Source organism: Phyllostomus discolor, chromosome 7, assembly GCF_004126475.2.
Source record: "Phyllostomus discolor isolate MPI-MPIP mPhyDis1 chromosome 7, mPhyDis1.pri.v3, whole genome shotgun sequence".
Lineage (NCBI taxonomy): Eukaryota > Metazoa > Chordata > Mammalia > Chiroptera > Phyllostomidae > Phyllostomus > Phyllostomus discolor.
In genome coordinates, this window is record NC_040909.2 from 22,196,585 (window position 1) to 22,218,844 (window position 22,260).

General features: G+C 42.2%; 1 long non-coding RNA gene across 1 annotated transcript; it reads right to left on the reverse strand.

Moving 5' to 3' along the window:
* Positions 1-10,249: 10,249 nt before the first annotated feature.
* Positions 10,250-20,469, reverse strand: LOC118501846. Its single transcript, XR_004904509.1, has 3 exons — positions 20,401-20,469; positions 16,445-16,449; positions 10,250-10,260 (listed from the first exon to the last, which is right to left on the reverse strand). It is a non-coding gene; the product is annotated as an uncharacterized LOC118501846 (long non-coding RNA).
* Positions 20,470-22,260: the final 1,791 nt, after the last annotated feature.

A 22,260-nucleotide genomic window follows, 5' to 3' on the forward strand; every position in this document is an offset into this window, starting at 1 on the left:
CTCTTTTCTCTTTTATTAGTATAAAGATCAGAGAATTGGTAGTTTTTTGCATAAAATATATCTGAAATCTGATAAATTGTGCTAGCATATGATAAATAAAAATTATTTTGGCCATGAATCTTATTTCCCATGCCAATTAAAAAGGGAAATGAAGAAAGAAATGTGATCTGATAGCAAACTAGTGTGACTGTAGGAGGGGGCTGGGTTCTCCAGTCAGACCTGACTTTGTACTTATTAGCAGTTTGAACTTGGGCAATTACTTAACTTCCTTGAATACTGTTTTTTGATTTGGACATTTGGGGTTATCACAATACAACCTATCACAGAAAGATGTAGATTTGATTAAATAAGATAACATGTAAATGTGACCAAACTAATGCCTAGAGCACAGCAGACTTACTTAATGCACGCATTTTGTTATCAATCCAGTCCGGCTTTAGACTCGGTTGTTCAGTCCTCAGTGACTGCCACTCATTCACACAAGGGCTTGCTGAGCTCCCATTTTGGGCAGAGCCCTGCTTTGGACTCCATGTTTAGTGGGGACAGAGACAGACGGGGTTTGTGTGCTCGTATCATGTGCATTCTAGTCGGGAGAACAGACAATAAGCAATTGGGTAAATACAGAACAAAAACTGTCAGGTAGTAATGAGGAATTTGCAACAAATTACAATGAGGGGATTTATTAAAGTGCCTCCTATCTTTTTAATTTTAGTTGCTCAGGGAAGGCATTTTTGAAGAGGAGATGCTTGAGCAAAAATTTGAGTGAGTAGAAGGAGATACTGCTGTGTAGACCGGGGGTTTAAGCAATTTAGGCAGAAGAAAGAGCTAACAAATGGCATCAGGTGGGAACTATCTGTGACGATCAGTGTGGACAGCAGAGAACTGGTAGCTGAGGAACAGAAAGAAAGCCAGCGGGGCTGGAACATCACAGGAGAGAGGCGCAAGGTGGGGGTTGAACTAGGGCGGTGGTGGCAAAGAAGGGAAGTAGCACATGGATTTAGGATGCATTTGGAGGTTAACTAGGTGTAGGGAAGAATAGGAATCAGCTGTTTCATGTGAGCAAACAGGAGAAGGTTGGTGTCATTTACTGAGAGGAGGAGATCCAGGACGAAGCGGGGTTTGAGGAAAACTCAAGCATTGTGTAATATTTAAGATGCTTAGTTGACATCCAATTAAAACTTTTAGTAGGGGACACATATATCAAAGGAGAGGATATGGATGTAGAGTTGAGAGTTAGCAACACATAGATGGTCTATAAAATCCATAAAGACAAACTCAGCCCAGAACAAAATCTCAAAGCTCCGACCAAGTAGCTCCCTTGCTATCCCATCGCCCCTCACTTCAACCCCTTGTCACATCAGGGCGCTCAGCCAATGAAGACACTGACTTAAACAGAGAGCAACTTCTGAGTGGTTCAGCTTGTGCCTTCTTTCCTAACAGAACCTCCATTTCTATTTTTTTTGCTTTGAATCAATAATATTCAATTAATCACTTTCTAGGTGGACACAAATGTATATTACATTACTTATCTTTCACATCAGAATAATAAAAATACAATTTGTCTCTTCATCAAGAATTATGGTTAGTGCCTTGTTATCAATATTGACCTCACTGTAGAACTAAATCTAATTATCTGGGCACATATTTACCTCTGATTTGCATACGGCACTCTGAGCTATGCCAAGAGCAATGGTATGTGTCAATTTAAGAAAAATTAGAGCCATAAAGTCCAACCTGCTGCTACGATTTTTCTATTTATGACTTAGGCTCCATTTCACATGTTTTATGTCTAGTTTTATAGCAACACACTCATCACCAGCACCTCTGGGCACAAGTACAAAACACCGTTTGCAAAAACAACAGATTGGCAAAAATCATGCTCCACGGCTAACCCCCATTGCCCTTTCTCAGATACAAGCTCTAGACAATAGACGAATCTTTTTCTGTGAGCCCTAAAGGCCTATGTACTTGGACTCTTAATGAACCAAGTCAGAAGGGAAGTGTTTGGTGAAGGGACTTTATAAGCCTGAACTTGTCTGTGTTCAAAGTTAGGGTCCCTTGGAAACTCGTCTAGTTTTAATAATCAATTTAAGTTGTATAAAATGAGATAAGAGTCAATTCGCTACTGTGTGGTTAGTATAAGAGCAACTTAGAGTTAAATAGCACCTACTGTATACTGGTCTGCTCTAAGTGCTTTATGTATGGTAATTCATTTAATCTTTAGTATGTGACTGTGAAGTAGGTCAGGTCGTCATCTTCCATGTTATAGATGAGGAAACTGAGGTACAGAGAAATTGAGTGGACTTGCAAAATCTTGCAGCAAGTGAGCTGGGTGCCCCAGGAAGCTGATTCTGGCATGGAGATGTGCATTCTGCAAATGATGTAGGGAGGGCTCCCTGGGTCAGCACCCAGGGGGCAGAGAAGGAAGCAGGACTGGGCAGAAGGAAAAGTGTGATTGGGTGTGATGCAGTCACAACAGCTTCGTGCTAGCCCGTGGGGAGCTCTGGAGCAGAAATGGCCCTGCCTCATTTCCCAGAATTGGGATGAGGGACATGGGCCTTTCTATTGTGCAAGTTGTCCCTGGACAGGGGTTGTGACCCTAGATGAGTCAGCTCTCTTCAGGAGAAGACAGTTCCTGCAGGGCAGTCTGCTGGCAACACTCCCAACAACTGGGGAATAAATCCTTCAGTTCTGAAGGGGCACCTGGGTGGCGTGTCACAGAGTCCACTATAGGAATTGAACTGGGATATAAAGCTAGGATATCTGGCCTTCGAGTTTAAGTTCATTTTTTAAAAGACTTTATTTATTTATTAATTTTTTTAGAGAGAGAGGAAGAGAAAGAGAGGGAGAAAAAAACATCAATGTGTGGTTGCCCTTTGTGTGTCCCCCCACACTGGGGACCTGGCCTGCAGCCCAGGCATGTGCCCTGACTGGGAATCAAACTGGTGACCCTTTGCTTCATAGTCCAGAACTCAGTCCACTGAGCCATACCAGCCAGGGCGAGTTTAAGTTCTTAAAGTATGCAAATAATATTAATTAATGCTAGTGTACTTGGTTGGATGGTTGGAAATACTTCTAGAAGATTAAAGTAGAATTAGACTACATGATTCCTATACAGTATATTTTTCACCTAAGTACATAAGACAGTAAGCTCAACTAGTGAGTACAAGTTCAGGTTCTTTAGGATGTGTGCGACAGGAGTTGACTCTGGCTGATTTTGACAGCAACAGAATGGTAATGGGGGTGTCTCACAGAGCTGGAAGAAGACCTGAACAGCAAAGCCTTGGGAACAGCAGGGATGTAGGGGACCTGGGGGAGCTGCTACCAGGGACTTAACTTGAATGTTGCTAGTTTCCTCCCTCTGCTTCTTACTTTAGCTTCTTACTCTGCGAAGGTTCATCTCATAGGATGAGAAACATTAAATATTAGAACAACAAGAGAGAGGCTGCCCTCAAGTTTTAAAAAAATTTTTTTTTTGTTTTTTGTTGTTTTTTTTAGCTCAGCTTGTCTAGGCAGATACTCCTGGAGCCAGTTGTTGAGGTGACTTTCTAGTAAGTCAGTAACTCTGGATTTTATTTTGCTGATGGGGAGAGAGCCCGTTCCTAGGAGAGGGGTGCTGGGTACAATAGATAACCCCAATACTGTGGAGATGTTCAGCTTTGTATGTATGAAACACCACTTTTAAATAGCTGCAGGGAACCCCAGAGACCTGAACTATACCAGCTGTCCAACAGCGATCACGAATAAGGCAAAAGATCAAGGCTTTCTCTGTGCGTGCCTCCACTGGTCTGCAGTTTGTTAGGTGGCTGCCTCAGTGACTGGCTCTCTTCATGTATTATAGGACTTTTATGTAGAAGACAGTGATCCTCATTCTCTGTCTTCTCCTATGATAGACAAGAAAAAAGGAATGTGTGCTATAGCTTCCGGAGCTCAATGTAGTCAGAGGCTAGCATTAGAGATGAGGGTTGTTAATGGATCAGGAAGGGCTAGGAAGAGTCTTTAAAATCCCTGTACTATAGACTGATATTCTCATTTACTTCTTAAAAATCAAGCTCTGGCTGGTATAGCTTAGTTGGTTGGAACATCATCCCATGTACTGAAATGCTGTAGGTTCGATTCACAGTCAGGGCACATGCCTAGGTTGTGAGTTCGATCCCTGGTTGGGGCCTGTATCATCATCAATTGGTGTTTCTCTCATCGATGTTTCTCTCTCTCTTTCCCCTGACCACCCTCCCCTGCCTTTCTCTCCCTTTAAAAAAGCAGTGAAAAAATATCCTCGAGTAGGAGAAAAAAATGTTTAGCAAGATAGAAGGGTAATGGCTTGCTCTACAGGGCAATTGGCCACTTAATTAATAAATAATATGATAAGGAAATTAGAACATATTTTTAATTTTTAGTATGTGCTAGAAGCTTTTTGTACATATGGAATAATTTTCTCCACATCTGACCAGTGTGATACAAGGCAGGATGAAAATGACTGCGTGTGTGTTGACCCCCAAGCTCAGCACGAACTGTTGTGTTTTAACCATCTTTACCAGCTTCTTTCTCCCTGTGTGGCCTGTGGTCCAAAATTCACGGACACTTGTATGATTGAGAGATATAACTGATGTGTTTCATAGTGGAGTTCTCTAGGTCCCATTTAGTATTTTGATTTGTCTGTCTGGCTGCTCAGGTAACTAACTCCTGGTGAAATCTGAGCATCTATCTGGTTGATGTTCTTAAGTCGTCTGAACACACTTCCATTTTCCACTCTCTGCTTTGTCTTGTCACACTAACTCTGTGCCTGGGCTGAGGCAGGGCTGGTGGTATGGCCCGGCCATTAGCATAAGCCAGGGAGTGAAGATCTTTAGTGGCTTATATGTTTGTTTGCTTGTGTTTTTTTTTTTCTTTTTGTTTTCTAGTTTTGGCCTCTGCATTTCAATCTTCTCCACAAAGTGCCTCTACCCTTCCAAACTATGATTTGCCCACCACTTTGCTCCTCCCTCCCTAGTAAGTCGCTGCTCTTCTATAGAGATGGGTGGGCCAATGTGTTTCACTAGAGAACGTTCCTTTTTACTACTTAATTATCCTGAGTTTTGTAACAGAAAAACTGGGGTTTTAAAGAAGCAAGCAATTAATAAGTGGCAGAACAAGGATTTGATGGCCAATATATGAGTCCTAAGATACTATAAATGTAACATGTTCTCAAAATGTTTGAGAAATACCTACAATGTTTCTTAAAATCTAAGTTGTTTAAATATCTGCATGCTTAAAAAAGAATAAAAATAACCTATTTGTCATGTTAACAGAAACAAAGAGAGTTAGCATCAAGATTTATTTTCTTTTTCTTTCTTTTCTTGGCATGGATTCACTCCCCACCTCCACCCCCGCCCCAAGTGTTACATCCAGGCTTTTCCTGTTTTCGCCAGTGAGAGACAGATTATCTGTGGATTGGAGCTCCACAGCTTTTTTTTGGTCACACTGGCATCCTGATGTTTTTGAAATGCCTGAAAAGTCTTCCTCATATTCCGAATTCCAATTTTGGAATTCTTGTGGGCGTTTTCTTAAAGCAATCACAAAAGTCTGACACCCTGGAGGACTCTCTGAGCACATTCTGGAGGAGTTCATTGCCAGTGTTTACCTCATCGGTTCTCAACATTTTGTGCATCAGAATTACCTCTGAGGCTTTCAAAACGTGTGTACTCTGATGTCTCTAGAACCCACTGACCTGGAGGCCACTGGGATCACACTGAGCCATCTATATATTCTGAAAACTTCATTGATGATTCTGAAGGGTATCTGTAATCCCTTAGAACCGTTGATACACTTTCTTTAACAGTTTCTCCCCAAGAGGTACTTGGCAAGTCGCTGGCAATTTGAAGTTGGTTAACTGTGACTGTAGTAGGACTGACACTGGCAGGGCGTGGAGAGAAGGTGTCAGAGGGGCAGAGGCTGCTTCCCTCCCCTTCTCTCCAGGCCTTCTCGGTGGCACTTTCATATTTGAAAAAAGACATCACATGTTTCCTTTGGCGAAAGCCCCCTCCTGTGGAAGGGTTTGTTTTGTGGAACTTGGGCATCAAGATAAGTGTTCAAGGAGAAAACCAAAATAGTGACTGTATTTCTAGAAACCAGTAACGGTTGCTCTGGTCCTTTGGCCCATGTGCAGGAATTAACAGCCCAATCCTGGAGTGATGGCAGAACTAGCAGGAAGTAAAGGCACAACAGCAAAAGAAAACAGGCCATAGTTTATAGTACATCACTGAATTTTAGGTTGTGTGTGTGTGTGTGTGTGTGTGTGCACTTGCATTTGTTTTTAAATATGTACTTTTAAGGTTTCCTGATGCATTAAAAACTGCATTTCAGAACCCCCGAGGCAGACGTTTGTGCCTGCTGGAAAGTAAGAGCACACAAGACAGTGAAGAGCTCTGACACTCCTGTTAGGATTTGGGCATAGTTTTAGAGCACTGGGGAGACATAGAAGGAATTTAAGCATTGAAATCAGAGGAAAGATCACTTTGTTTGCTCTGAAGAAAACATGTTGGCCAGTGACCTGAGCTGAAGGAGTCTAGTTAGGAGGCTCATGCAGTGGCGTGGGCTAGGATGGAGACAGATGAGATGGTGATAAATAGAGCACAGAAACGTTTTGTAAATTAGTTGCAGAACACGTATTGATTCATTAAACATTGAAGAAGAGAAGGTGAAATTTGAAATGCCACGTAAGTTTTTGGCTTGGACAACTAGAATGTCATTTTGTAATGGATGAAATCCAGGAGGAAGAGTGGATTTGAAGTGGGGGGAAAGAAGACCATCAGTGAGTTTGGGATATGTTAAGTCTGAGAAATCTATAGGATATGCAGGCAGAAGTTCAAGTAGGCAGTGAGAGACTGATGCTCTGGAGAACCGTCTGGGGTAATAATAGGAATTTGGGGGTTGCCAGTTCTGGGAGGAGTTGAACTTTCCTGGTAGAGGATGTGTGGAAGGAGAAGAGAAGGGGAACTATGTTAGAGCCCTGACAACGAATATTTAAGTTAAAATTAGAAAAAGAGAGCATGCTGAGGCAAAGCTATCAGAGACCAGGAGAAAACCTGAGGACTGTTGTGTTGACTTCTCAAGACGGGGAATATGCAATCGTGTCCTGGGGGAGAAGAGTTTCTGTGGTGTCTGTGGTCTCTGTGGTCAGGTTGGCTGGGAGAGGCAGGACTCATACTGGGTTGTGAATTAAGGAGTCACTGGAAGAGGAGGAGTGGAAGAGAAAGCTGCTAATAGAGACTCGGTGGACCTCTCCAGATCTCAGTTTCCTCCTGTTATTGAAGAGTGGAAGAAATGATTAAACCTTCTAATAATGCTAACACTCTGTGATTAGATGTTTTAAAGTCACACTTAAGCAGGTATGAAATTATAGGGTGCTGGTGGGTCAGTGTTCATATTTTGATAGAAGGCACATTTCATCAACCCCAATGCAGATTCATAATCTTATGTAAATTGGATACCATGAATTTGTGTGGGAAAGCTGAAGGTCTTGTGATTTCCATGCTGATTTCCATGTTGTTTTCTCCGCATGCATCATATTAAATTTCAATGTAATCCTCTTACTTTTTGGATGAAATCACAAAAATTTCATCAGTGGAAAAATCACATCAGATAAGCCTTGAGTCTTCCTTAACTTTCCTTGAAGTAAATCCGGATTGGAGCTATAGAATCACTTTGGATACAGTCCTAGTAGAAACTCATGGTGTGTAGCTTTAAGTCATTTGAGCTAACTTCCTATAGGTAATTTTACCCCAGTTTTCCTTAACTAGGGAGCTTAATGCTTTTCCAAAATGACGTATTTCCTTCCAACTCCAAGTATTTAATTACTTTTCCTTCCTTTGCATGGTGATAAAGCATCTTATTTCAAAATTGTTTTGGTAATACCCCATTTTTACATTGTACTTTTGTTTGCTTGTTTTTTTTTTTGTACATATGATATTGAAATAAACATCTCTAGACCTTTCTGTGTAGTATATGTCCTCTGGTTTCCCAGTTACTCTGAGAACAGGCAGAAATTCAGGATGTATATGCAGTGGTTTGTGGGGAGCAATGAAATGTTAAAGTATCATTTTCTTTGTTACTGACCTTGTCCATTGACAATGGAGAGAACCACTCTATACATAGATTCCCTGTGGTCAAATAAACCTTAATTGAATGGTTACTAGTATATCATTTGGACTGTTGGGTTAGAAGATTTAGACATTCACACCTAGTGTTAATTTAATTGAGGATATTTACAAGGCTTATTAGCATTAAAATCTGTTATGCCCACCTTTATAAAACCCCAAATTCTGTCAGTTTTCTAACATTCTTTCATTGAAAAGATGTAAGAACAGAAAAATAAGAGATGAGTTTTGTGATCGCTGTTTATAACCAGAGGCTCCCTTGAAGTCCTTTCCTGAACTTGGATGGAGGAGCAGGGGTGATGGGAACCTACACTGGGTATTTACCCTGCTCTTGGGACTCAGGGCTGACGACATCAGCATCGGGAGCTAATCTGTGAATTTCCATTCTATAGCAGCCTCCACAATGTTTAATAAACCCAAGCATTTGATTCACCCAGATAGAATTGTCTTCTGGTTTGTTGTCTGCAAGAGCAGTGTCAAACAGAAATGGGAAGATTTCAAACTTAGCAAATCGATCAGAGAAGACAACTTTCCAGCTTGGGAAAAACCTTTCCACTTGGGCCCATTGTGTAATGGGTTTCTGGGATAATGGACTCAGGAGTTGAAGGCATGTATCAAACTGAAGAAGAACTTGAATTTGGTGAAGTCTGGAAGTAGGTTCTGAATTATGATTTTTTTTGAAAAGAAATAGAGGTGATGTTGATTTTTGTCCCTAAAAAGGTGTGGCCAAAATTTACCTGGAGTTTTGTACTTTGTAACCCAGAATACACTGTTCTTCTGCAGGTGACTCCTGTAAGAATAAGATTCCAGGGCCCCCCTAGTCCCACTTTAGAATCCTCCAGATCTGAGTGATGGTCAGCTTCCACAGTCCAGGTTGGCCTGGGGATCACCAGCATGATTTACCGATGTAGGGGGGTGATGAGGGGCTGTACCTGGAGGATGGACCCGTGGAACCTTGGCTTCAGCTGCTGGGGCCGAGAATGTGTGTAACAGCAGCTGCAGCTCTCTGCAAGAAATCAGAAGTGATCGCACATGACCGCTGTCTACTCCCCTGCTTGCAGAATTCCTTGTAATGAAGGTATAAAAATAAAACACTTGGAGTTAAAGACAAAATACAGTAGTTACCGGCCTTCCCATCCTCCCATCTTCCCCATCCTTCCTCCTCTCATCCCTCTCACACCTTCCCTTATCTCTCAGCCACTTTGTGGTAGAGATTAAGCTCACATGCCTTTTCTTTTGGAAAGCATTTCTCTGAAACTGTTACAGAACAAACAAGAGGGGCCTGGGACGATATACTATTATTGAGAAAAAAGCCCCCAGGTTTGTTATGTCCACCGCCAGAGGAAAGACGTCTCTCAATGCCAAAGATTCGTGAAAAGGAAAGGAAATGTTTATTTAATGCTATACAGACTTAAAGTAGTGACCTAATGTCTTCATCAAAATCCCAAAGTCCCTTAAAGCACCCACACACACAGTCCTTCCTTCCCCCTTTGCCCAGTTTAGAGTACCGTATTTCAGGAAAGCAAATAGAAGTCCATGGCTCAGGCAGTCCTCTGGTTATTCCCAGTTAGCACTCTATCTCGACTGGGAGACCTCCCTGGGTTCCCGGCACCCTTAGCTGTGTCGCCGGGATCTCTGCTAAAACCAGGTGGTGGTTCCCCCTTCTAAAGCTGCAGGGATCCCCATTCTGGCAAAGGCATGTGGTCCTCTCTCCCAGGGCCATGGGAGTCCCCACTCTGCTAAAGCTGCATGGTTCTCCCTCTGCACAATGGCTGCAAGGGGTGGGGGGGGGGGGCGGGTCGCCACTCTACCAAAGCCAAGTGGTGGTTCTCTGCTAAAGCTGCATGGTGATTCTCTCTCACAGGGCGGCAGGAGTCCCCACTCTGCTAAAGTTGCGTGGTTCTCTGTCTCAATGGCTGCTGTGTCCGGGTTTAAATCCCCACGCCAATCTTCCTCTGTAGCCCCATTTCCTACTCCTCCCACACTCGGGCACACTTGCCCTCAATCTGCTATCTTTTCCAGCTTTACTGGACTGCCATCATGAGTCTGGGCAGGTGTGGCCTCATGTCATGGAGCCAATCATCTCCAAGCTTCCACGCAGGTGCTGTAACTCGGGGGACCTGTCCTCTAGTTACGTCCTGGTGGGGTAGTTACTTCCATTCCCCTAGGTCAGAGCATGGCCACAGCTATTTAACATATCTAAGTGACCAGCCAAAGGCTATAGATATGTTAAATGACCATGCCATGGATTAGCTGCAAAGCTGCCCTGCATATTCTTGCTCTGTGTGCCCCTTCCCCCAAGTCACACCTGTGGGGGAAGAGGTGAAGACATCTTAAAATCTCCTGGATACCTTGAGTTCTGGACTCCATTTCAAGTGCCTATTTGGGGTCCTCCCTCTTGGCTGCATCCTGTAACAAAACCTCTGCCTTGTTTCCTCCCCCTGCCCAGCCCAGTCCCACAGTCTGGGTTAGGCAACTGTAATTTTTAAATGCTTATCACACATGTGACCATTGTTGGTTCATATGGCTGTCTCCACTGTCGTTTGACTTCCTGAGGAGAAGTGTAGCACCTCTTGTCTGTGTAGCCCCAGAACCCACGATGGGACTGGGGCATCTAGCGAAGGGTCAGTCTTGGGAGGAACTGAATGAACGAATAAAGGGGGATTTGGGCAAGCTGCATTTGATCCACATTTAGCATTAGAGTGGTGTGTCCCTTTTCTACTTCAAAAGTGGCAATGGAGGTGGCCTCTGAATGCCACGCTAAAAATACAGTACACACTGTATGTTGATTTCCATCAGCTTCTCACATTAGTGGTGATTTACAAAACACTGTGGTCTTTGAGTCGACCTGTGTTTGTGACTTCTAATAAACACTTCAGTTTTTAACGGTCCCCATAAACATCTCAATGCTCCGTGAGACATAGCTGCCTAAACTTGTACTGACAGACACCCATGGCCTCTGTGGGATTAGCATGGTGTTAGGATGTAAATTATATCTGGGAACAGAACCCACAGGCTGAGGGTGAGGCAGATGCACGGGGAGGGAGAGGTGGCACAGGAGCTGAAATGAAGTCACCGACAGTGAAAAAGGATGCATTGAAATTGAACACGCAACTTTCTTTGGTATTGACCTAGGCAAAGTCATCCAAAAGGTCAAGGGCAGATAGCCCGAGGCTGAGGGTGGGGGTGGTGATTTAAAGTCCAGAGAGATAAGTGGTTTGCTTAGTGGGTTTGTCAGAGTGAATGCTGCTTTCTGTTACTGGCACTCGATTAGTAACACTACAGGGTTTTGTGAGGATCTAGTTAAGTAGATTGAACCAATTCAGATAGAGGAAATGTGTTTCATTTTGTCCTGGAGAAACATTTAGGTTCTTTCTGCCTGACCATGCCAGAGGCATGGCATTCGTTACTCTGGTAAATATTTTATGAGTAAAATAACTTTAACTTTATGAGTAAAATATTTACTAAGAAACTAGTGAATCTTTAAGAAGTGTGATAGTTCATTAACAGTGTATTCATAACACGTAATCATTGCTAAAGAGGAAAGATTCCTTTATCAAAAATAAGTTGCTATTTAACAAAGGAGTAATTGTTGGTAATTCCAACAAGCATTCCTTAAAAAATTAACTTTCAGGTCCATTGAACAAAACTGAACCTCACCTGGAAAATTTGACAGTGTTTTGGATGTGTGGCCACTTGGAGGAGCTGTTGAAGGCTGATTCGCCTGCAATAGGCAAATTCCTAGAGGTAGTTGAACTTGGTCTTGAAATGAACAATACTGAGTTAAGTCTGTCGGGGCTGAAGCTACCTGGTATTGAACATAAAAGATAGTGTAGAGGAGTTCACTTACAAAAAGGTACTACAAATTTATTGTGAAATCCTAAGACATTATTTTTTTGAAGTGTATGTATTCTGAGCAGATATTTTTAATCCATTTTATTTCTAATTCCAAATATTTACTTTTTTCTTCTTGCTCCAACTTGCTTCCTTTTTACTTTCTTTCTTCTCCCATTATTTATATATCTGAATCCTGTGCTGGGAATTTAGTGTAAGTAAATACATAAGGTCAGGAATCTAATTTAATAAGACAAGTTATTTGTAAAAGATCAGTATTGTAAGCAGAACAAAATTAAATTTATATTTAGCTTCAGGTCAGAAAATTGGAGGGTAATGGCAAGAAATGTGTTTGAGTAGACAGTTTATTTTGTATGAAATAAATGACAAATTTAAAAACACAAGGCAATTCGTTTTAATAAATTCTGTGGACATGTTTGTTTGCCAATTTGCTGTAGTGAAAAACACAGCATCTTGGATGCCAGCCAGGTCTCTGCGTGATTCTGGACTCTGCTGCTTACTAGGTGTGTGACCTTGGTTAAGTTAATTAATCTGTCTGAGCACCCAACTCGTCTCTCCAACACTCTTTCCTTTGCAGGTGGTTGTGGGGATTCGGCGAGATGACACTTATAAGGGAGTATGGGTGGGCGTGTCATTGGGAGCCCAGAAAACATTTCTTCTTGCTCTTATGCTGATCGAGGCAGATGGACTTTCATTTTTAAAAAAAAGCATCATAAAAATTTAGGTCCAAACTGAATTTTGGGAGGCCGTATAATGCTACATTTAAGAACAGTAGCTTTGGAGCAGGACCAGCCTGGGCTTGAAGCCCAACTTTGTCATTTGCTTGCAGGGCGTCCTTGTGTGGGTAACGCTCTCTGAACCTCAGGTATCTCACGGCACCTGGAGTTAGGGCTGTAACGCTGCCTTTGCTGGAGATACGGGAGAGCAGTGCATGTGAGCGAGTGAGGTGGGGGGTCCTAAGCTGGCTCCAGTCCATCCCACCTTGGTTTTTGAACTGAGCTGAGCCTACTCTCTGGGCTTCCATGGGCATTATTTTTTTTTAAAAATCACAATTCTAAGGATTTATTCTATAGGTAGAAATGTGGTAATTTTACATCCTAAGTTATTCATTGCATCATTATTTGTAATAACCAAAGTCAGAAAGTAACTTAAATGCCCTCTAATTCAGGTTAAAGAAACTATCATAAGCCCGTATTTTCTAGTACATGAAAAAAAGAGGCAACTATTTACATATTGAAGCATGGGCATTTTTTAAAGATTATATTTATTTATTTTTAGAGAGAGGGGAAGGGAGGGAGAAAGAGGGGAGAAAGAAAGGGAAAGAAACATTGATGTGAGAGAGAAACATCAATTGCTTGCTTCTTGCATGTGACCCAAAGCGAGACTGAACCCTCATCCCAGGCATGTGTCCTGACTGGGGACTGAAACAACAAGCTTTCGCTTTGCAGAATGATACCCAACCAACTGAGCCACGCTGATCGGGGTAGGACATTGTTTTTGATGGATGATCAACAAGGGACCTGTAGGCCACTGTCAAATGAAGGTGCACACTGAGCTGTTCTTGGCACACTTACAGGGTGGTGCGCTGCCTGCTGCCGGCCTGGGCTCATGCTCATCAGTGTTGAAAAGGCTGTGTCTATGGTGGAAGAGATTGCAGTTCTTGCAAAGTGGATTCCTTCTCTCCAAGAGCCCTCCTGGCCTTTCCACTGTCCCCCTTGCTAGCTGGTCCTCCATTTCTCTTACCCCCTGCAACTCAGGCAATCCTCACCTACATTGCTCTGTATCCTTTTCTCTTTCAACCACTTGCTTATGGCATAAACTTTAGGTTCTGTTTATTTCAGGTCTTACCACTTTGGATTCTCCAATTGTTCTCTGCAGGAAGCCTGGCTCTTAAAAATAAAATGCTTTGGTCCTAAGACTGCTGTCTCTGCTATGAATTTTAAAATTGACTTAGAAACTAAAGACCTGAACACTATTCCTTTCTTTCTGTACCCCTGCTAAGCAATCCAAGTTCCCCTAAGAACGAATGAGCCCCCCTGAGGACTGTGAGCGACCAGGACAGAAGATCATGGTGGAGGGGGGCAATAAGGGAAACTTCACATTTTATTTTGTAGCATCTGTTTAACTGAGAACGTGTTTTACTTTGATGTGATCAGCTCAGTAGAAAAGGCTTAAGAATAACCTTGATTTAGTTCTGTGTTTCAAGAGTGGCTGAATAAAGAAATACTGATTCTTAACTTCCTAGCTCCCTTGTGAAGACAAACATGTTTTATTATCTTGAGCTGTTTTTTTTTTTTTTTTAATCTGTTGTTGCAGTCCTAGAATGAATATTGTCTTAGAATTAAGATAAGCACATTCATATGTGGGCAAAACAATTGCAAAAATCACTCTCTGTAGGTCAGACCTACAGGTACCTGAGGTACTTGATATTGATTTGCTTCTAAGATTCTCCGTCCACTAGTAAACTTCTAGGGAAGAGCAGTGATCAGATGTCAAACATGTAACATATTTGTGATTTGCCTTCGGTCAGGATTAATCCTTACTGGTGCCGTATAGTCTTTGAATGATTTCAATTTAAATGAGATAAAGAAGTTAAAATAAAACATATGATAGTTTAGTGCAGGGGTTGGCAAACTGTGACCCATGGATCTCTTTTTTTAAGCTTGAGAGCAAAGACTGTTCTTTGTGTTTAAAGGGATACACAAAACAAAAGAAAGCTCTGTGACACATGGCCTGCAAAGCTTAAAATATTGATCAACTGGCCTTTTCCTGAAACAATCCTGCTGACCCCTGGGGTGGAAAAAACCAAACCAAAAAAAAAAAAAAAAAAAACCAGCAAAATTCTCTGGCGTCCTACCTATCCTTAGAAATGAGCTGTGTAAACAATGATACATAGGTGAGACCCCAAATCAAGGTACTGCCCGCTTTCTCATTTACAAAGTGAAAATGATAGTATCTCCCAATGAAACGATAGGCATCAGAATAGTTGTTGCAGAATAGACACTAAAAAGAAAGATACTCTTTATTTTATTTTCAACTTTGTACCTCTGCAACTTTGCAGAGTACCCGGAACCTAGTGAGTATTATAAAACAAAACAAACACACAGACCAACCAACCGAAGAACCAAACAAACAACACAGAATGATTTTCCTGGGATGAGAACAAAAGGAGGTTATCATTGAGAAAGTAAGCCTTAATTTATCATCACGATGTAAAAGAAACCTTACAATGTAAAGGCTTTAAGGTATTTCATCAAAATGGGAGGGAGGGCATGTGTTTGGAGCTTAGAACTCAATAGCTTCCTTTCAAAATTGAGGGAAAATGATCTGTAGCTCAGCAGGCTTAGTGTTGTTATTTAATGAAATGAACCTCTTCGGCACATATTAGGAGAACAGCATTTTAAAACTTTATGTTAAGCCTATTATTAGGTGGAAATGGCTAAACATACATGAAACTAAGACGAAGAGTGTAGCAAACCTCACTTTGACAGATATCAACCTGTGCTCAATTTTGTCTCATTTCTAACCCCTCCCATTCTCCATCGCCACCATCGTATAGATTATTTCGAAACAAACCCTAGAGATTGTATCATATTATATCATATTTTAACCCCTTGAAATTTGTGCACTGCTGGATCAATCTGCTAAGATTTTGGTGAGACACGTTTGTATCATGAGGATATTGTTCTGTGGTTTTCTTTTTCTGTAATATTTTTGCCTGGTATTTGTATCAGGATAATACTGGCTTCCTACACTGAAGTGGTAAGAGAGTTCCCCCCTATTCTGTTTTCTGGAAGGGCTTGTACAGAATTGATATTATTTGTTCCTTACATGTTCGATAGAATTACCTAGCGAAGTCATCCGGGCCTGTGGTTTACTCCGTGGAAGGTTTTAATCCGTGGATCAACTCCTTTAATAGATACAGGAATATTGAGGTTATCCATTTTGTTTTGAGTGAACTTTCACAGCTGTTTTTTTCAAAGAGTTTGTCTATGTTATTTAAGTTGTTGAGTTCATTGGCATAAAATATTCTTTCATTATCCTTTTAATGCTTCTGGGATCTAATGTGATGTCTTCTCTTTCATTTCCAATATTGGTAATATACATCTTCTCTTTTTTGTCTTGGTTAGTCTTCCTAGAGGTTTATCAATCTTATTGATCTTTTCCAAAAACTAGCTTTTGGTTTTATTGATTTTCTTCATTTTTTTTTCTGTTTTCAACTTTATTGACTTAATGCTTACTATGTTCTTCCTTCCGCATCTTTCTGTTAAAGCTGCTTCTCTTTTTCTATTAAGGTGGTAGCTGAATCATTGATTTGAGTCCTTTTTTTCTAAGATAAGAATTCAGTATTATAGATTTATCTTCAAGCATTGCTTTAGCTGCATCCTGCAAATTATCAGTTCTTGTGTTTTCAATTTTATTCAGTTCAATATATGTTCTAGTTCTCTTGTGACTTTGTCTTTGACCTGTGGGTTATTTAGAAGTACGTTGTTAATTTCTTAATGTTTGAGGATGTCCTGATATTTTTGTTATTGATTTCTAGGTGAATTTCTTACAGTGAGAAAATATACTTTTCATTTTTAAAATTTGTTTTATGGCCTAGCATGTATCTTGGTGAATGTTTCATGTGCACTTGAAAAAATATGTATTCTGCTTTTGTTGGTTGAAACGTTCTGGAAATGTCAATTAACTCAAGTTGTTTGATGCCATTGTCCATTATTTTCTGTATCTATACTGGTTGTCTATATAATAACTTTATCAATTACTGAGAGAGGAGTGTTGCATTTGTTTTTTTATTATAGTTGTGGATTTGTCTATTCTACTTTCAGTTCTATAAGTTGCTACTTCACTTTTTGGAGCTCTGTTGTTAGGTGCAAATGTATTTAGATTGTTATGTCTTCACACATCTTAGGGTTGGATATTGCTTTTGTGTCCAGTCTGAAAAATCTATGCCCTTACTTGGGTGTTCACACCATTGCATTTTATGTAATTATTGGTATGGCTGGGTTTTTTAATCTACCAGTTTCTTAGTTTCCTGTTTATTCCGTCTAATTTTTTTGTTCCCTTTCCTTAGTTTTTCAGCCTGCTTTTGGGTTAATGGAGTGTTTTTTTTATGGTGGTATTTTATCTCCATTGGGTAATTAATTGTACCTCCTTTTCTAATGTTTTTAGTGATTTATCATAGTCTACTTTTGAATGATATTATGCTACTTCATGCCTAGTTACAAAGAACCTTATAAAAATATATTTTCAATTCCTCCCTCCCATCCTTTGTGCTACTTTATGACTTATTTGTTAAAAAAACTAGGTCATTTGTCCTGTAGAGTTTTCCACATTCTTTGCTTATTGTATACCTCTAAGGTTAACCTTTCCTCTGTCTTCTGTATTTTTTAAATTAATTGGTTGTTAGAACTAGGGACTTGGTCAGATTCAGCTTTGATTTTGATTACATATACTTCCATCAGGAGTCATATAAAGTCCAATCCCTTTTTACTTCATTATGTTAACAGCCATGGGTTAGTATTGCCTATTCATTATTTCATTAAGAGTATTTAAAATGGTGATGTTCTAATTCTATCATTTCTTTACTTATTAGCTAGAATATTCCTATAGAGACAACTTTTCCTCATTAACTATTGTATTACCCTGCAGTACAGTTTATACAGTGGGGCAGCTTATATATTTAAATCTTTTTTGTCATTTACCAGTTTCAATATGAGTTTGTTCCTTAGCATTCTCCAAAGGTGGGTGATCAATTTTTATTTTTGAATGTCATTATAAATTCAGGGATTTGAAAAAACATCTTTCATATTTCTATGTATGTCCAAACTGTTCTGTTTGGCTCCCAAACTTTTCAGATGTGTCCTCCTATTTAGAACTGCCCCCCCCCACCACTGCCAAGATTTCTTTATGAGTGTCCAGCCTCATCTTGTAACACATTTTTTATCACAGACTTAGAATCAGTCATTTCTACAAAAAACAAACAAAAAACCACACACTTAGTTCTATCTGGTGACTGTGGAATGAGAAACAATCTGGTTGTCCAAAATGTTTGAAGTAAAAATGTTGAGGAAAATAACTCACACGCGGGAGAGATGGTAGAGCAGGATCCTTTATTACATGCGTGGGCTCAGAGGAGAAACCCCAAATTCTGAGCCCCGAACTCTGACCTCCCAGGGTTTTAAAAGCCCCGGGCTTCCTACCTACATGGTGAAGCAAGGTTACAGAAGCTAAATGCAGAAGGTAGGTCTAGCTACCTTATATGGGAAACAAAGGAACAAAGCGCAGGAGGAATTTGTGGAAGCTGCAGAGCACAGAAGCTTATTATAGGGGTTTTCTTTTTCTGCCGCACTCCCCCCTTTGATGCTAAACAGCACTGGTGTCTGTTCTAGCATCCGTGTGGTAGTCCGCATATTCACCCTCCCTTTGAGTTGGCTGTAATCTCCGGTAGTGGTGTCTCTGGAGAGAAAGGATCTTTGCGGCGGCTCGTCGGGTCACTGTTGCTTCCACCTGTTGCGCTACTGTGCAGAGTAAACAGGGTCCTGTAGTTAATGCAAGAAAAAGGATGACAAGAGGGCCTAAAATAGGGGCTAAAATAGGGAAAAGGACTGACTGCCACCAGGAGTGGTTTTCGTTGGGGGAGCCGATGGCCCCTAATCTCCGGCGAATATCTTTTAGTTTGGTAATGTTTTCTTCTACTATTTCACTTTCGTTGATGTAGTAACAGCATTCTTCCTGGAGGAAAAGACAAGTTCCCACCTTTTCCTCGGTAAGTAGGTCTAATGCCCGCCGGTTTTGTTGGGCTACCCGAGCTAGAGAAGTTATTTGCCTCTGCAGTGAGGCCATGGATAGTGCAGAGGCCTCCATGGCCTGATTTAACTCTTCCCAGAGCTCCGTGGTGGATTGGAGGCTGACTGCTAGTCCTGAACTCCCCAGTCCTGTTCCGATGACTGAAGTGGTGAAACCTAACCCGACCATCACGGGGAGAACTGCTCGCTTCTGATGTTCTTGGGCAAGCAGGGTACTCAGCTCGCCCGGTTCATATAAGATGAGCTGGGGGGCTAAGGCCACGAGATAGCAAGGGACTGGGGTACTATGGTTTACCGACCGGTAGAGAGTCCCGTTACACCAAAAGAAAGTTCCAGGCGGGCTGGTGATGGGTCCGGAGGGTGGCAGCGTCTGATTGCAGGAACTAGGTGGTCCATAGCATTCCGGCGCTCCAATGGATGAGTCCTGGAATAGAGGAACACCTTGGAGAGAAAAGGGTACTGGGGTCTGGGCTCTGGAAACAGTGAGGGGTTGTCGAAGTGGAACCGCAGTCAGTGGTGGCCTGTTAAGATATGCACATAAGAAACAGTCATTGTAATTGCCTGGACTGGTCAGATTAAGTAGCTGCGCCCCTTGCTGTATTAGTTTTAGCCAGGAAAAAGGCCCTATTTGTCTTTGATTATCTAATTCCTTAGATAGAGCTTTTTCCTGGTTTTCTATGACCGAATGGACTTGGTAGATATTATCTAGATTGGGGTTCTGTGTTTCCAGGGTTTTGTAGATAAACATATCCCCCACTGGCCAAGTATGATAACTTTCAGCATAAATCTTCCCTTTTACTCCTGTTTTCCAGAAGTCAGCGGCTGGGTTTTTGATTGTCAAAGTATAATCATACCGAGAATTCCAGGTCTGGAGATTACATTGATAATATGGGCAACCTCCATACTTTTCTGGCCACTAATAGCAGTAGTCGTGGGGCTGATCTGTCAACAAACATATCATGGGGAAATAGTAACCCCTTTCTATCCATTCTTTCACACTCTGTAATTCTGAGGTTCTGATTTTTAGCTTCACTTCGCTAGTGTTTCCCCACCATTTCTCAACTCCTACTGTGTGGGTGATGGCATTATTATCTTGGGTGTAAGTTTCCTTAGTGTAAAATTTCCACATACAGGCTTCTTCTAAAGCTATTCCTGTCAACACTTGAGTGTATAGTAATATTTCTAGTATCTTACTCATATTTATTTTACTAAATGAAACAGATTAGGTATACGAAAATGAAAACCACGCAAAAGTATGAGGCGGCTAGGAGAGAATTTTGAGTCCCCAGTCTTTAAGAGTCACAGAGACTAGTCTTATCCCGAAGATTCCTGCCACCAAGGTCATAGAGGCTAGGAACTCAGCTGGGCATTTGTCCATAATCCTGGTGTTGGGCTGTAACCTCCCAGATGTCCTGGGCTCCTAAAGTCTCTTTCCGTCACTGTAGTTCCAAGGCTGGAACCCGCTGCTTGGCAGTTTCTTCTCCTGGTCCTTCTGGCTCAGCGGCTGCTTTCACCCGAGAATGGTGGATCCACGGTGTGATTCCTGCGACCTTTAGGGCAATACAGGTAGTTAAAAGTACCAAGTGAGGGCCCGTCCACACAGGTTGGAGAGGCTCCTTTTTCCAATCTTTTACCCATACATACTGTCCTGGACAATGTGGGTGTGCTGGCCCCCCTCGGGGTTTAGGTTCGAACCCTAATTGGGCTTCTCCTATCTAATCTAAGCCCTTTCCTAGCTGTTCTAAGTACCTTCTTTGTCCTATTCCCCTTCTACTGGTAAGTTGCTAGGTCCCATTATCCTTACCATGGGAGTGGGCCTTCCATATACTAACTCATAGGGGGTATACCCTGCCTGATTTGGGGTACTTCGTACTCGGAGCAGGGCTATTGGCAACAAGTCTGTCCAGGGCAGCCCGGCCTCTTGGCAGAATTTTGCCAAAGTTTCTTTCAGTGTTCTATTCATTCTTTCCACTTTCCCTGAGCTTTGAGGCTGGTATGCAGTGTGCAACTTCCACCTTATATTTAACAGTTTTGCTAAATCCTGCACCACCTGAGAAATAAAAGCTGGTCCGTTGTCACTTCCTAGGCTTGGGGTAGTCCGTGTCGGGGAATTATTTCTCTTAGTAGAACTCTGCCTACCTCTCTGGCCCTTTCAGTCCTGGTGGGGAAAGCTTCGACTCATCCTGAGAAGGTGCATATGAGGACAAGCAAGTACTTATATCCTCAGCTTGGTTTGACTTCAGTGAAATCCACCTGCAGGTCGTCCAGGGGCTGAGTTCCCCGGTACTGTATTCCTGGCAGGACCCGATTGTTTCCTGCTGCATCGTTCTTGGCGCAAGTTACACACCTGGCTGCAACGTTGGCACATAGTGCAGCGAGGTTGGGTATGTATAGATACCTCCAGAGCAGGTTTTCTAGGGCTGTTTTTCCTACATGGGTCAGGGTGTGACAATTCTGGACTACCTGCGCCGCCTGACTCTGGGGCACATAAATTCGTCTGTCAGAGAGCCTCTGCAGGCCCTCTGATGATGCCCGAGTCTGCCTGGCCCATTGTTCTTCAGCCAGCTGATAGTCCTGGATTTTTAAGGGACAGCTGATCAAAGGGCCCACTATAGTTTTTGGAGAGTCTTGTCTCTTAGCAGCAGCTTTTGCAACCTGATCCTCGAGCCAGTTCCCTACTTCCTCCTCTGTGTTGCCCTTAGTGTGTCCCCGGCAGTGCATTACTGCTACCTGAGCTGGACTCCATACGGCCTCCAGGAGTTGGAGGATTTTGGTTTTGTTTTTTATTTCTTTCCCTTTAGCAGTTAGTAGTCCTCTTTCTCTATAGATGGCCCCATGTATGTGGAAGGCGGCAAAAGCATACTTGGAGTCAGTGTATATGTTGACCCTTTTTCCCTTGCTTAGTTCCAGGGCTCGATTGAGGGCATAAAGTTCTGCCCTTTGTGCTGACCACCCGGAGGGCAGAGGCTCCGCTTCAAGGATCTGGTCTTTTGTAGTTACTGCGTACCCGGCAATCCTCTCCCCCTTCTCAGTTATGGTGCTGCTCCCATTTGTGTACAGGTTGAGGTCCCCCTGAGCCAATGGCTGGTCTCTTAAATCTGGCCGGCTGGCATATATCTGATCCGTGATCTCAGTCATGGTTGGATTCCCTTGTTTCTACAGGTAAGAAGGTGGCTGGATTGATTTTTTGCACCGCTTTTAGATGTACTCAGGGGTTTTCCTGCAGCATCTCCTGGTACTGGGTAAGCCTGGGGTTGGATAGCCACTGATGTCCCTGCCCTTCAAGGAGGCTGTGTACAGCGTGTGGCACATATAAGCTAATTTCTTGCCCCAGGGTGAGTTTGTCAGCTTCTTGGAGGAGGGAAATAGTGGCTGCTATGGCCCGCAAGCAGGGTGGCCATCCAGCTGCCACGTTATCCAGTTGCTTAGAGAGGTAGGCTACTGGGCGTTGTCACGGTCCG